Genomic DNA, 13,627 nt, shown 5'->3' with positions numbered 1-13,627 from the left:
TGTGGAGCCGCGCGTGCTCACGGAGGAGAACGGGTCCTGGAGCTGCCAACCATGTTAGGAGCGAAACCCCGGAGGTGGTCTTCCAAGGGAAGGCAAAGAGACGTTCATGGGGGGTTTCGTTAGTCGGAGTGCACAGGAGCGACCGAATGGAGTGAAGGCAGTCGGGGCGGGAGGCCCGGAGATTTCTGGACCGTAGGGCCAGCTGGACGGCCCTCCAGACGGTCCCATTCTCCCGTTCCACCTGCCCGTTTCCCCGGGGGTTGTAGCTGGTTGTCCTGCTTGAGGCAATGCCCCTGTTGAGCAGATACTGGCGCAGCTCATCGCTCATGAATGAGGATCCCTGGTCACTGTGGACGTAGGTGGGGAAACCAAACAGAGCGAAGATGGTGTTCAGGCCTTTGATGACGGTGGCAGATGTCATGTCGGGGCATGGCACGGCGAAGCGGAATCTCGAGTACTCGTCGACCACATTAAGAAAATACGTGTTGCAGTCGGTGGAGGGGAGGGGCCCTTTGAATTCCACACTGAGGCGCTCAAAGGGGCAGGAGGCCTTCACCAGGCACGCACAGTCTGGCCGGTAGAAGTGCGGTTTACACTCCGCGCAGACCCGGCAGTCTCTGGTGATCGCCCTGACTTCCTCAATGGAGTAGGGCAGATTGCAGGCCTTTATGAAGTGATAAAAGTGGGTGACCCCTGGGTGACAGAGTTCGTCGTGCAGGCTGCTGAGTCGGTCTACTTGTGCGCTAGCACATGAACCTCGGGATAGGGCATCGGGAGATTCATTGAGCTTACCGGGGGCAATACAAAATCTCGTAATTGTAAGTGGAGAGTTCGATCCTCCACCTCAAGATTTTATCATTTTTGATCTTGCCCAGCTGCGTATTATTAAACATGAAGGCAACCAACCATTGGTCAGTGAGGAGAATGAATCTCCTGCCGGCCAGGTAATGCCTCCAATGAAGCACAGCTTCTACAATGGCCTGGGCCTCCTTTTTGACGGAGGAGTACCGAATTTCGGAGGCATGGAGGGTGCGGGAAAAGAATGCCACTGGCCTGGTTGAGGGTGGTGACCAGAGCGACGTCTGATGCATCGCTCTTGACTTGAAAGGGGAGCATCTCGTCGACCGCGTGCATCGCGGCCTTGGCAATGTCGGCTTTGATATGGTTGAAGGCCTGGTGAGCCTTGGCCGTCAGTGGGAAAGCGGTGGATTGAATGAGTGGACGGGCCTTGTACGCATAGTTTGGGACCCACTGGGCGAAGTACGAAAAGAACCCCAGGCATCGTTTGAGGGCATTGGGGCAGTGGGGGAGGGGGACTTCCATGTGGCGGCACATGTGATCGGGGTCGGGCCCTAGAACTCCATTCTGGACCACACAGCCGAGGATGGCTAATCGGTTTGTGCTGAACACACACTTCTCCTTGTTGTAGGTTAGGTTAAGGAGTTTGGCGATGTGGAGAAATTTGGAAAGGTTGGCGTCGTGATCTTGCTGGTCGTGGCCACAGATGGTGACGTTGTCAAGGTACTGTAAAGTGGCCCGCAGTCCATACCGGTCAACCTTTCTGTCCATCTCCCATGGGAAGACCGAGACTCAGTTAGTGACGCTGAAGGGAATCCTCAGCTGCTGGACCTCAGACCTGAAGAAGGTTCTGTCCTGGGCACTGTACCGTCTGCTCCTGGTGGCGACGGGTTTGCAATCCGGGGCTGAGGTTTGCAAACATGGAAGGTGGGTCGACCTTAAGGGTTGTGAGGCCGCATACCGTACGCGGTGGTAAGGTCCCGCCAAATTTCAAGGTTAGGCTCTGGAGGTTGCACTGGGAGTCCAGGCCGAGTAGCAGGGCAGCACAGAGGTTGGGGAGGACATAGAGGCAGAAGCCGCTTAACTCTATGCCCTGGATGGTGAGGGTGGCAATGCAGTACCCCTGGATCACCACGGAGTGTGAGCCGGAGGACAGGGAGATTCTCTGGTTGGTGGGGTGGACCGTGAGGGAGCAGCGCCTTACCGTATCGGGGTGGATAAAGCTCTCAGTGCTCCCGGAGTCCAGAAGGTTGGAAATCTTGTGCCCGTTGTTCATCACCGTCGTCGACACGGTCGCGAGGTTGTGCGGTCGTGACTGGTCGATCGTAATGAAGGCCAGGCTTGGTTGGTTGGCGGCGGTTGCAGGTGATGAGCGGCCCAATGAGGTGTCCGACGAGCAGGGATCCTGAGGCGGGGAAAATGGCAGCACCCACGGGCTGCACGTGTGAGGCGGGCAAGGTGGCGAGGAAGATGGTGACACCCACGGGCCGCAAGTGTTGTGAGGGGAGGAAGATGTCGGCGCCCGGGGGTCGCACATGGGGGGCGCCGGGGCAACGGCGGCGACCGAGCGGGCCTGGCACACGGCAGCAAAATGTCCTTTCTCACCACAGGCCTTGCAGAGCGTGCTCCGTGCTCGGCAGCATTGTCGGGGGTGCTTTGACTGTCCGCAGAAGTAGCACTTGGGTCCCCCGGAGTTGTCTGGTTGTCGCGTGGCGCAGGCCTGGGGTTGGCTGGGAGCGGTCGCTGATGGGGTGCATGGTAGGGTGTTCGCTGGCACGGTCCATGATGTCCAGGAGGGGTGGGCCTCGCGGTCGGGGGCATATATTTGAATATTGTGCGAGGTGACCGTGAGTGAGAGCGCTAGTTTCTTGGTCGCTGCGAGGTCCAGAGTAGCCCCTTCTAAGAGTCGCTGGCAGATGTAGGCCGACTCTATACCTGTAACGAACCCGTCTCTAAGTAGCAAGTCCGAATGTTCAGAGGCCGAGACAGCCTGAGAATCGCAGTCTCTCACTAGGATTTGGAGGGCACACCAGAAATCCTCCACAGACTCACCGGGGAGTTGACGCCGCGTGGCGAGGAGGTGCCTGCCGTAGATCTTGTTGGTCTGCTGCGTGTAGGTCTGCTTCAGTTGCGCCATGGCCTCAGCATACGTCGGCGTGTCCCGAATGAGGGGGAAGATGTCTGAGCTCAGGCGCGTGTAGTGGATCTGGAGCTTCTGTGCCTCTGACAGTGGGTCAGTCGCAGATCCTATGTATGCCTCGAAGCAGGCTAGCCAATGTGCGAAGGCTAACTTGGCATTGTTTGCATGAGGGTGCAGCTGCAGGCGATCAGGCTTGATGCGGAGATCCATAATTTTAAAATCTCTGTAACAAATTGATGCACTATCAATTACGACGAGACGAGAGTAGAGAGTAATCAAGGCTTTATTACACAGAGATGTGTGGCCTCCTACAGCTGCTGCCGAAATAGCTGCAGCTCGAAGAGCACACACAGTTATACTCCACCTACTGGGCGGAGCCAGCAGGCAGGGCTCTATCCCCGTACCTGTAATACCCTCGTATGCAGTGCAGTATATACAATATAATACAACATTGGTGACTACCACACCTGACCAATTGGATCAAGTGGGAGTGATGACAACCCACTACAGTCTGTTTCAGTTCCACCATTTTATGGCACCTTGTCAGGGTCTGATTGGAAGCATTCTAGCAGAAATACCAACTCAGCCAGCAACAGAACAAATGGAGGGCCAACTTGCAAAGGCTGCCCCACGGTTCTCAGATACTCCTCCATACATCATGTTGCAGGTTGTAAGGGTAAAGATATACAAATCACTAAAAGTGTCAATCCAGGTTGATACAGCCATATACAATTCAAATTAAACACATGGGCTTCATTTATGAAGAGAAAGGGTGGGATTTTATAACCCTTCCTGCTGCAACCCTTCCAATCCAGCTGAAAGTGACCCCCTGTGGCGGGTTCTCCCGAGGTGCAGCTGCGAGCTACGTAAGTGACCATTGACTTCACAGGGACTGGAAGATCCCACTCACGGCCAATGGTGAGCCGCCTCTGTTAGCAGAAACACATGATGAGGGAGCTGAAAATTCCTGGTCAAAGAATTGCAAACAGGAGAAGTTACATTGAACTTGTGTAAAACTTTAGATAGAACATGTTTGGAGGGCTGTGAACAAAGTTTTGTCTCCAGAGTATAAACCATTGGCCCATAACTTCCAATGGAGCGGCAATTGAGTTGGATTGCCACTCCGCGCGGTGCTACTTAATCCAACCTCTGCTATCTCGTCCGACCTTCCGAAAGAGGTCAGGTGGGATCTGAGTAGCGCAGCAGGCTCCCAAGGCCTGCAGTCAAGGGCAGCTCAGTGGAAACTATCTAAGTCATGTCCCCTTTTATATGACTCTAGTTGCCGTGAACCAGGTAAGTTTAAAGGCCGAGCCACTTTGACAAGGCAGGGAAAAGGTAAGAAAATGCTGGAAAATCTCAGCAGGTCTGGCAGCATCTGTATGGAGAGAAAAGGATCATCTGGATGCGAAACGTTCGCTCTTTTCTCTTTATCTTATCCTTTCAGGCCTCTCCTATTGAACCACCAAACATTATATGGCAGATGTTGTGCTCAATGTGCAATTAAAATGGCATCCCATGGCCTCAATTTGCATAGGTTAATGAAACTCCTGCAGGTATGCAGATTCATAGACCTAGTAATAATTTTTTTACCCGCAAATATATACATGAGCTTTCAAATATTCAAGAACATATTAAAGGACGGTAACTAGAGCATCCTGTTTCTGCAAAATGGCTGCCATATTTTTCTTACCTGACGGCAGTCACTGCATTTAATCAACTGTATATGAACGTATATCAGACAATTTTGTCAGAAACAGAAGATGCAGCACAAATACAAATCTTTCACTGTAATAAAGATTTGGAACCCCAAGGGACACAAGTTTGAGGTGCTCAGTTTAAGAAGTGATGTCAGAAGGAATTTCTTTAGCCAACGGTCATAGAAGGAAAAAGTAACTTAGCAGATAAGATTGCTGAAATGGATAATATGAGTCAGTTTTCCCATGCAATTCTTGAGACTATGGATTAAGGAATGTGATGAAAAGACATATCTCTGTTTTTTAATCTACAAAAAGGAGAGGGCTTGAGAAGCCTAATTGCATTTCCTTTTCCTACAATTTTTATTGTAACAATTTAATCATTTATAACAGCTCCAGGGTCCTAGGTTCGATTCCAGGCTTGGATCACTGTCTGAGCGGAGTTTGCACATTCTCCCCATGTCTGCGTGGGTTTCCTCCGGGTACTCTGATTTCCTCCCACAGTCCAAAGATGTGCAGGTTAGGTGGATTGGCTATTCTAAATTGCCCTTGGTGTCCAAAAAAAAAAAGGTTAGGTGGGGTTACTGGGGTAGGATGAAGGTGTGGGCTTACATAAGGTGCTCTTTCGAAGGGCCGGTGCAGACTTGATGGGCCGAAGCTCACTATTGGACGTTGGTACATAAATGTTACAAAAGGGCGGCACGGTAGCATAGTGGTGAGCACAAGTACTTCACAGCTCCAGGGTCCCAGGTTCAATTCCCGGCTTGTGTCACTGTCTGGGCAGAGTCTGCACATTCTCGCCTTGTGTGCGTGGGTTTTCTCCGGGTGCTCCAGTTTCCTCCCACAGTCCAAAGATGTGCAGGTTAGGTGGATTGGCCATGATCAATTGCCCATAGTGTTCAAAACGGTTAGGTGGGGTTACTGGGTTGCAGGGATGGAGTGGAGGTGTGGGCTTGTGTGGAGTGCTCTTTCCGGGGACCGGTGCAGACTTGATGGGCCGAATGGCCTCCTTCTGCACTGTAAATTCTATAATTCTATGACTCTATAAGTATTTATTCAGTTTGAATATCAAGATTTTGAGCTGTCCTCTTAAGTATTAATATTTTAGCTACATAATAACTGGTTAGATCCAGACTGGACAGTTCAGTTAGCTTGTTGGGTAGAATTGGTAAAACAGCAGTGTCTGTAAGGCGGTTTCAGGAACAGTCAAACCTAATTGTTTCCCTTATTGATGTGTTGTTGGATTATAATAAATTTGAAAACAACTTCAATGAAAGAACAACAAATTTATCCTCACTTGTAAACAGCTTAGCAAAACACAATGATCTCCTGCCAAAATGAAATAAAAGTGTTGAATTAATGGAAAGAGTAGTTATCATCTTTATATTTAAATATATATATATTTTTTTTAAATGAAGAGCTGGAAAAATTGTGAGGAATTAAATTATGGGGAATTTATACATTTTGCAATGTTTAAAAAAATACGGCATTTATATGGTGCCTTTCAAGACCACCAAATGCCTCGGTATGTTTGAAGAGCAATCACGGTTGAATGTAGGAGACGAAGCAGCCAACTTGCATACAGCAAACTCCCATAAAAGGCAATGTAATAATAAGATGATCCGTTTTTTTGTGATCTTGATTGAAGCATAAATATTGTCCAGGACACCCAGAGTGACTGCCCTGCTCTTCTTCAAAATGGTGCCACAAAATAATTTACATTCGCCCAAGCAGGCAGATGGGGCCTCAGTTTAACACCTTTCTGAAAGATGACACCTCCAACAGTGCAGTACTCCCTTAGCACTGCACTGGTGGATGTATTCAAATCCTGGAGCGGAACTTGAACCTGGAAACTTGTGGCTCATGGGTGAGCGCTACCATGGCTGGCACGCAAACGTCTTTGTGAGCCCATGATTTTCAATGTATTTCTGAATATTACAGCAACACACTGGAAGGCCTTATGATTATCATGACTGAAATCATGTGGAAAAATTACACTTGTGACAACCACTTCCCAACTTGGAGGCTCTGCACTGCCATCAGCAGGAACTGAGTGGTATTGTAATTTTAACCTACTTTTGTGAAATTTTGTGGTTGGAAATTTTCATGCCATTGAATGCGTATGCTATGATGAACAAACACTTTGTTTAACACAGCTACATAAAAATTATGTTACTGCTTTAACTATGTCAACATCCCATTGTAAATAAATAGAATGATTGGACGCTTTGCTGTGACTCAGGCTCTGCAAGTCCTGCCCGCAAGTTTTAGATTTCATTCCTATGACAAAAATTCTTAAATGCCATAATTTCAAAAATATTTGCTGCGGGATTCTCCGTTGGCGGGATCCTCCGCTTCGCCGGCACAATGGGAAACCCCATTGGCTGGCTGCGGGAAAGGAGAGTCTGACTGCTGGCCTGGGCATGCCGCCAAAGAGGGAAAGAGGGCTGGCGGGACAGAGAATCCCGCCCCATTTTTGCAAGAAGTTTAGTTATACTTTTGTAATTATATAATCTGCAGTATTTCATGATTTTAAATATTTGCATGTAACATTTGTTAACCTGATGTCATATTTGGAAGCAACTATTCAAAGACATGCATGGAGTATGTCTACCCTTAGGAACAAATTAAGGTATTCCTTTCTCCTGAATTACCAAGATTTTATTTCTCTCTAACATGAAAAGCCAGGCCAACACTAGGGAAAATTGAACATACTGAAGTCTTTGCGTAAGCAAAGATCGGTCACTAAAATGTCTGCAAATGGCACTGTTAACAATCTGTGTAGCACTCTTACATCAGTTTGCGGGGTTTCTTAAGTTTATGCTGCCCCAGTTTGTTTCATGGATCTGCCGAAAGCATCAATGAGATTTGTTTCTATTGGTGTCCTGTGCTCTTCATAATTCCCCACTCTCTGGGTGGGATCTTCCATTTTTTTAAACTCGGTGTCATTTTGGGAGGGAAAAGCAGTGTTTTTTTTCCCTTTGTTCGTTTAGGGATGTAGGCGTCGCTGGCTGCGCCCGCATTTATTGCCCGTCCCTGAGGGCATTTAAGAGTCAACCACATCTGTGGGTCTGGAGTCACAAGTAGACCAGACCAGGTACGGCTGACAGATTTCTTCCTCTAAAGAACATGAGTGAACCAGATGGGTTTTTCCGACAATCGACAATGGTTTCATGGTCATCATTAGACTTTTATTTCCAGATTTCTTATTGAATTAAAATTCCACCATCTGCCCTGGCGGTATTCGATCCCAGGTTCCCAGAGCATCATCCTGGGTCTCTGCATTACTAGTCCAGCGACAATACCACTACACCACTGCCTCGCCACAAGCTCCACTGACGGCTTTCTCCTCCCACCCCATATTTTTTGAAACTAGCAGGGCCCACTCTGAGATTGGGACAAACAGAAATAAAAATAAGATCAAGATCTCCCCCCACAAACACAGAGAACCCCACATAGACACAGGGAACCCACCTTTTGTGAGGGCCACGAAGAATCCAGCACGAGTCTTCAGGATACAAAGAAATAACATTTATTTACAATAACATGCAGCAGCAGCAGCAGCAGCAGCAGCAGCAGCAGCAGCAGCAGCAGCAGCAGCAGCAGCAGCAGCAGCAGCAGCAGCAGCAGCAGCAGCAGCAGCAGCAGCAGCAGCAGCAGCAGCAGCAGCAGCAGCAACTTCCCTTGCAGCTAACTCCTCTCTCTCTGCTGCTTCCAAACTGGCCAGCTTTATTTATGCAGGGAGTCTGCTAATGATTTCTCCGCCCCCCCTCATTGGGGAAGCTCATACTCCCACAGGATTGTGGGATTGTCATTAGTCCCCAGCCAATGGTAAGCAGGCAGGTTATAACACCACCTCTCCAATGTAGACCTCCCCAAATGAAGCCCCCCCTTACACTAGCCCCTGGCACTAGATGGCCAATTCATGGGGGCAGTGCCTGGGTACTGCCTAGGTATAGCCCTCGTCTCCTATGAGCTGTTTTAGGAAAGTTGTTGTGAACCCTAACATTTCCTAATTCCTAACATGGGGGGGATAATAGAGCAGGGAAGCCGGCTAATGATATTAATATGTATTTAAATGGGATTCCCCATTTAATGCAGGGCAGGGCCCCTGTTACATCATTGGCTGGGGCGGGGGGGGTTGCCAGTGCGGACATCCTGCCAACTTGAAAACCGTTTTGAGTCTCCCGCTGGAGTTTCTTCCTCTGCTGCCATTTATGCTCACTGAAAACATGAGTGGACAATCCCAACCTCTGGGTGGAATTGTCCATTCTCTGTGCAGAGTGCTGGCTGAGGCAAGACAGCTGGATTTGCCCTCCACATAATCCTGCACTCTGGCAGGCCAGGGCCACAAAAAAGCTGGCAGCCAGGAATCCTGAAATCGGGGCACCATTTTTACATAAAACAGAAATGCCTCTCCCCACACGCACAATGGGAAGCCTCCCCACCAACCAAAAAGGGGAACCCACCCCCAATTGAGCTCCCCAAAGGCCCCCCCTGGTAATAGGCAATACCCATGGAACCCTGGCAGTGCCAGGCAGCAGTGCAACGGTGGCAGGAGCAGTGCTAGGGTGCCGGGGCAAGTGCGTGGGTACCGCCCTGCCAATATCCCTCTTCGCATGGGAGCGGTACCTATCTGTGTGTCCCCAGTCGGTTCCCTCTGTCTGGTTCCTGTTTTTAAAGACTTGTTGTAAACCTCACTGACGTCGCCGTTTGCGCTCAGGGCGAACGTAGGCTGATAATTGTGGCATCTATGATATTAGCCAATAAGCATCAGCAGGATATTTGACAACAGAAAACACTATGATCTGGCCTTAGCCTGTTTTCAGCCAATATCAGAATATGCTGTTTTCCGACAAATGGATAACTATTAGAAAAGCAGCAACTGTTGAGTGATTGTTCTGGCTGGAATCCAGGAGTAGCAAGACTAGTTGTAGCATTCCAGTAACTATCTTAACTGAGATCAAGTCAGCACAGACTCAGGATCTAAACTAAAATCTTCCAATCTGCATAGCTTGATATTGTTGCCGGTAAATGCACAGCATCTTCACTGACGGTGGAGGCCGGGGTTGGGCTGTGTTTAATGTGATGGGGAAGAGGTTTTGAGGACACCATTAAATATTTTATCTTTGTGTGGCAAAAGTTTAACTCCTCTACTGCTGTGTTTTTTCTTTTTCGAGACGATGGCGATTGTATTTATCTTCCATACATAATTAATGTAATTGTAACACATTTGAATGATAATAAAGCCAAAATTAGCAGTAAGTGTCAAATAAATTTAATAGCCACTAATTTAAATTAAATGCAGCTGAGCATCATTTATGGAATCCTTGGCAATGTTCAATTATTAAAGTTTAGATTGATTAGTAGGATTATCATAAAGAGAACAATAAATGTTCACGATTTAATTATTTTAAAAGATTGGTCAGTGGTAGTGATCATAACTGTAGGGCAGGATTCTCTATTGGGAGACTGTGGGTTGGATTCTCCGACTTTCAGGCTGTGCTCTGACGCTGCCGTGGGAACGGTGCCGTTTTACGACCGATACTTTGGCGCGAAACGGCCACCGATTCTCCGTTTGATAGGGGGTTAGCAGCCATGTAGCGTAGAGCAGCCGGCTCTCCCTGCCAATATGACCAGAGAATTGGCGGGTCTGTGGCCGTGCATGCTCATGGCGGGGGCCTGCAGCGGCCACGCCGTGCAACATGGCGCTGGTCACACGCGGACCCAGCCTGACAAATAGTCACCCCCTTTGGCTGGCTCGGAACCCCCGGACCACTTCCCAACAGTGCCCCCAGATCCTGCCAAAGTCTCTCCTGCCTGCGGATCGGCTCCCCCCCCCCCCACTGTGATTCAGTCTGCAACCGCCATGCGACAAATAATAGCAAGAGAGACCCACGGCATCAGGAAGTCAGCCGGTCGGGGGTGGAACATCGGGGGGGAGGGCCTCAGGCAACATCCGGAGGCCATCGATACGGCGTGTAGCGTACTCCTAAAGTACGCCACGTTGGACGGGGCAGAGCATCGCGAAAGTGCTGCCGCCCCCAGTTTCGGCGCCAACGTTGATTTTCCGGCCGGTTGGATAATGCGGTTTCGGCGTCAGAGAACAGAGAACCCCGCCCTGTATTCTTTCGCCGGAGGTGAATCAACTTCGATTTGCACACACGCTGGGAGCGCAAATCCAGAAGTGATTCACAATCACTAGACATGCAAATTAATGCACCTTGGGGATTGCGAGGGATTCCCTCACGGATCCCGTTATCGGGACATCATTTTGAGCGGCAGCCCAATAGCAAGATCTGGCGACTGGGCACGCTCCACAGTGCAATTCCACCTCCCGCCCACTGTGGGATTTTCTGGGTCCCCCACCCCCTGCCTGGAAACCCCCCACAAGACAAAACCTTGCCTGGTAGTCAAGACAGAGAAAAAGAAAATAAATCACTCACCTGTGCAATACACCTGCTGGCTCAGCCAGAGGAAGCAGCATGTGTCAATTCCTGGAAAGAGAAACCCAGTCAGTTGGGTTTAAACCCCCTCTTTGATCTACCTGCCTTTCATTCATATCTATGTGAAATTGATTTTACAAGGCTGTGATTGGCAGCTTCCACACACACACACAACAGGCAGTCTGGATTGTTTAATTCATCTCCCTTTCGGCTTGACTGGAGCTCCAGTAGTCAGCTGTGACATCAAAAACAGTTGTGCTTTCTGTAGAGAAAAAGAGGAAGTGAGAACATTTAACTGTCTTTGATGTTGTCCAGGAGCTGTTAATCATAACTAGATGTTTATAGACATTGCAGTTAGTTTCACAGCTGACTACCTGAAAACGACTGAAGCGGGAAGGGAGATTTCTCATATGGTGGTTTCCAGGCAGGGGTCTCTCTATTGGGGGCTTCCAGGTAAGGGTTTCTCTTATGGGGCCTTCTGGGCAGTGGTCTTTGTAATTGTGGGGTCTCTGTAATGGGGGGTTCTGGTGGGGGCCTCTGTAATTGGGGGATTTCTGGTGGGCATCACTGTAATTGGACGTTTCTGGTGGCGGTCTCTCTCATGGGGGGGTCTCTGGTGGGGCGGGTGGTGGGGTACCTGGTATGCATGGGATGGGCAGGATTTATATTGTGAGGAGCCCTCAAATGGACTTTGTGGAAAACTCCTTTAAAGAGTTACCCCCTTGGCCCATCGCGAGTTCCACCCGTGTCAGGGCCGTCCTTGTAAAAAACTGCACCACATTTTGCCCACGCGAATCTAGGCCCAGAGGACCAGAGAATCATGGGGGCTTGGAGAACATGGTGCTCATCCTGTTAATAGGATGCAAATGGCTCAAATTGACCTATTTGCATTCTCCCGCTGGTGTGGGGCATGAACCTCGGTGCCGTCGCCAAAGGGGACCGGAGCATCAGAATGGGATTGGACCTTGGGCAATCCCATTTTTTGCCTGACGCTGGATCCTCTGCCGCATCACGAACTCCACCTGCAGTGGCGGGCGGTGGAGAACCCAACCCATAATCTCATATTTTGCGTTCCAATGGTAGGCAAAGAAATCCGACAGTGTATGTTCAAAACTATTCTTTTTGTTATTTTTTAAGATAGATTTTCCTGTGAACCAAAGGGTTGGCTCTTTGTTCTGGGAACAACAATCAGGAGTTACCAGAATAAAATAATTCTTTACTCAGCCTATGTAACCTCACATCTCATTGCACAAACGCCTTATAATCAACAATACCAAAGGACGTGCAGATGAACTGGCTGCCCCAACTGGAACATTAACAGAAGAAAGACATCAGGACCGGGATTCTCCCCTACCCGGCGGGGCGGGGGGGTCCCGGCGTAGCGGAGTGACGCCAACCACTCCGACGTCGGGCCTCCCCAAAGGTGCGGAATTCTCCGAACCTTTAGGGGCTAGGCCCACACAGGAGTGGTTTCCACTACGCCGACTGGTGCCAAAACCGGCGCCAATGGCCTTTGGCGCTACGCCGCCCGGCGTCGGGGCTGGCCGAGAGGCCTTTGCCGGTCCGTGCATGCGCCGGTGCGTCAGCGGCCGCTGACGTCACCACCGGCGCATGCGCGGTAGGGGGGGTCTCTTCCGCCTCCGGCGGCGGATGAAAAAGAGTGCCCCCACGGCACTGGCCCTCCCGCCGATTGGTGGGCCCCGATCACGGCGCAGGCCACCGTGGGGGCACCCCCCGGGGTCCGATCACTCCGCGTCCCCCCAGGACCCCGGGGGCCCGCTCGTGCCCCCAATCCCGGAGGCACCAGAGGTGGTTTAAAACACGTCGGCGGGATTGGCCTGTCAGCGGCGGGACTTCGGCCCATCGCGGGCCGCAGAATCGCCACGGGGGTCACGCTGATCAGCGGGGTGTGATTCCCGCTCCCGCCGATTCCCGGGTGGCGGAGAATTCCGGCCACGATGGGGGCGGGATTTACACCGGCCCCGGCGATTCACCGACCCTGCGGGGGGTCAGAGAATTTCACCCCAGAACTCATTACACTAGAAGATATGCTAAGAACAGCTTTTTTGCAGCAATGGAATTCTGGCCAGGAGCACAGAAACCGATTGTGAAGTCACAATTGACATTTAATGCAATGTGTCACATGACCTAAGACTCTGGCCTTTTTGGACAATTTTAACATTAGATTTTAAAAAGTCACAAGCAGCCTTTGGTTTAACAACTAGCCGATGAACCACCAAAAATAGTCCTCCAGGCAGAACAACATGGAGACTGTCTCTGCTGGAAGATTTCTTATCATTGTTTCAAAAACCGACCCAGTCTTTGTGTACCTGATATATGTGCGTGTCCACATAATAAAAAAATAAATAAATAACCTTCATTGCCACAAGTAGGCTTACATTAACACTGCAATGAAGTTACTGTGAAAAGCCCCTAGTCACCACATTCCGGCGCCTGTTCGGGTACACTGATGGAGAATTCTCAGCTGGTACGGGAATTAAACCCGTGCTGCTGGCCTTGTTCTGAATCACAAACCAGCTGTCTAGCCC

Source organism: Scyliorhinus canicula, chromosome 17 (genome assembly GCF_902713615.1).
Source record: "Scyliorhinus canicula chromosome 17, sScyCan1.1, whole genome shotgun sequence".
NCBI classification, from domain to species: Eukaryota; Metazoa; Chordata; class Chondrichthyes; order Carcharhiniformes; family Scyliorhinidae; genus Scyliorhinus; species Scyliorhinus canicula.
The sequence above is the reverse complement of the archived record's forward strand: the minus strand, read 5'-3'. Positions refer to the sequence as shown.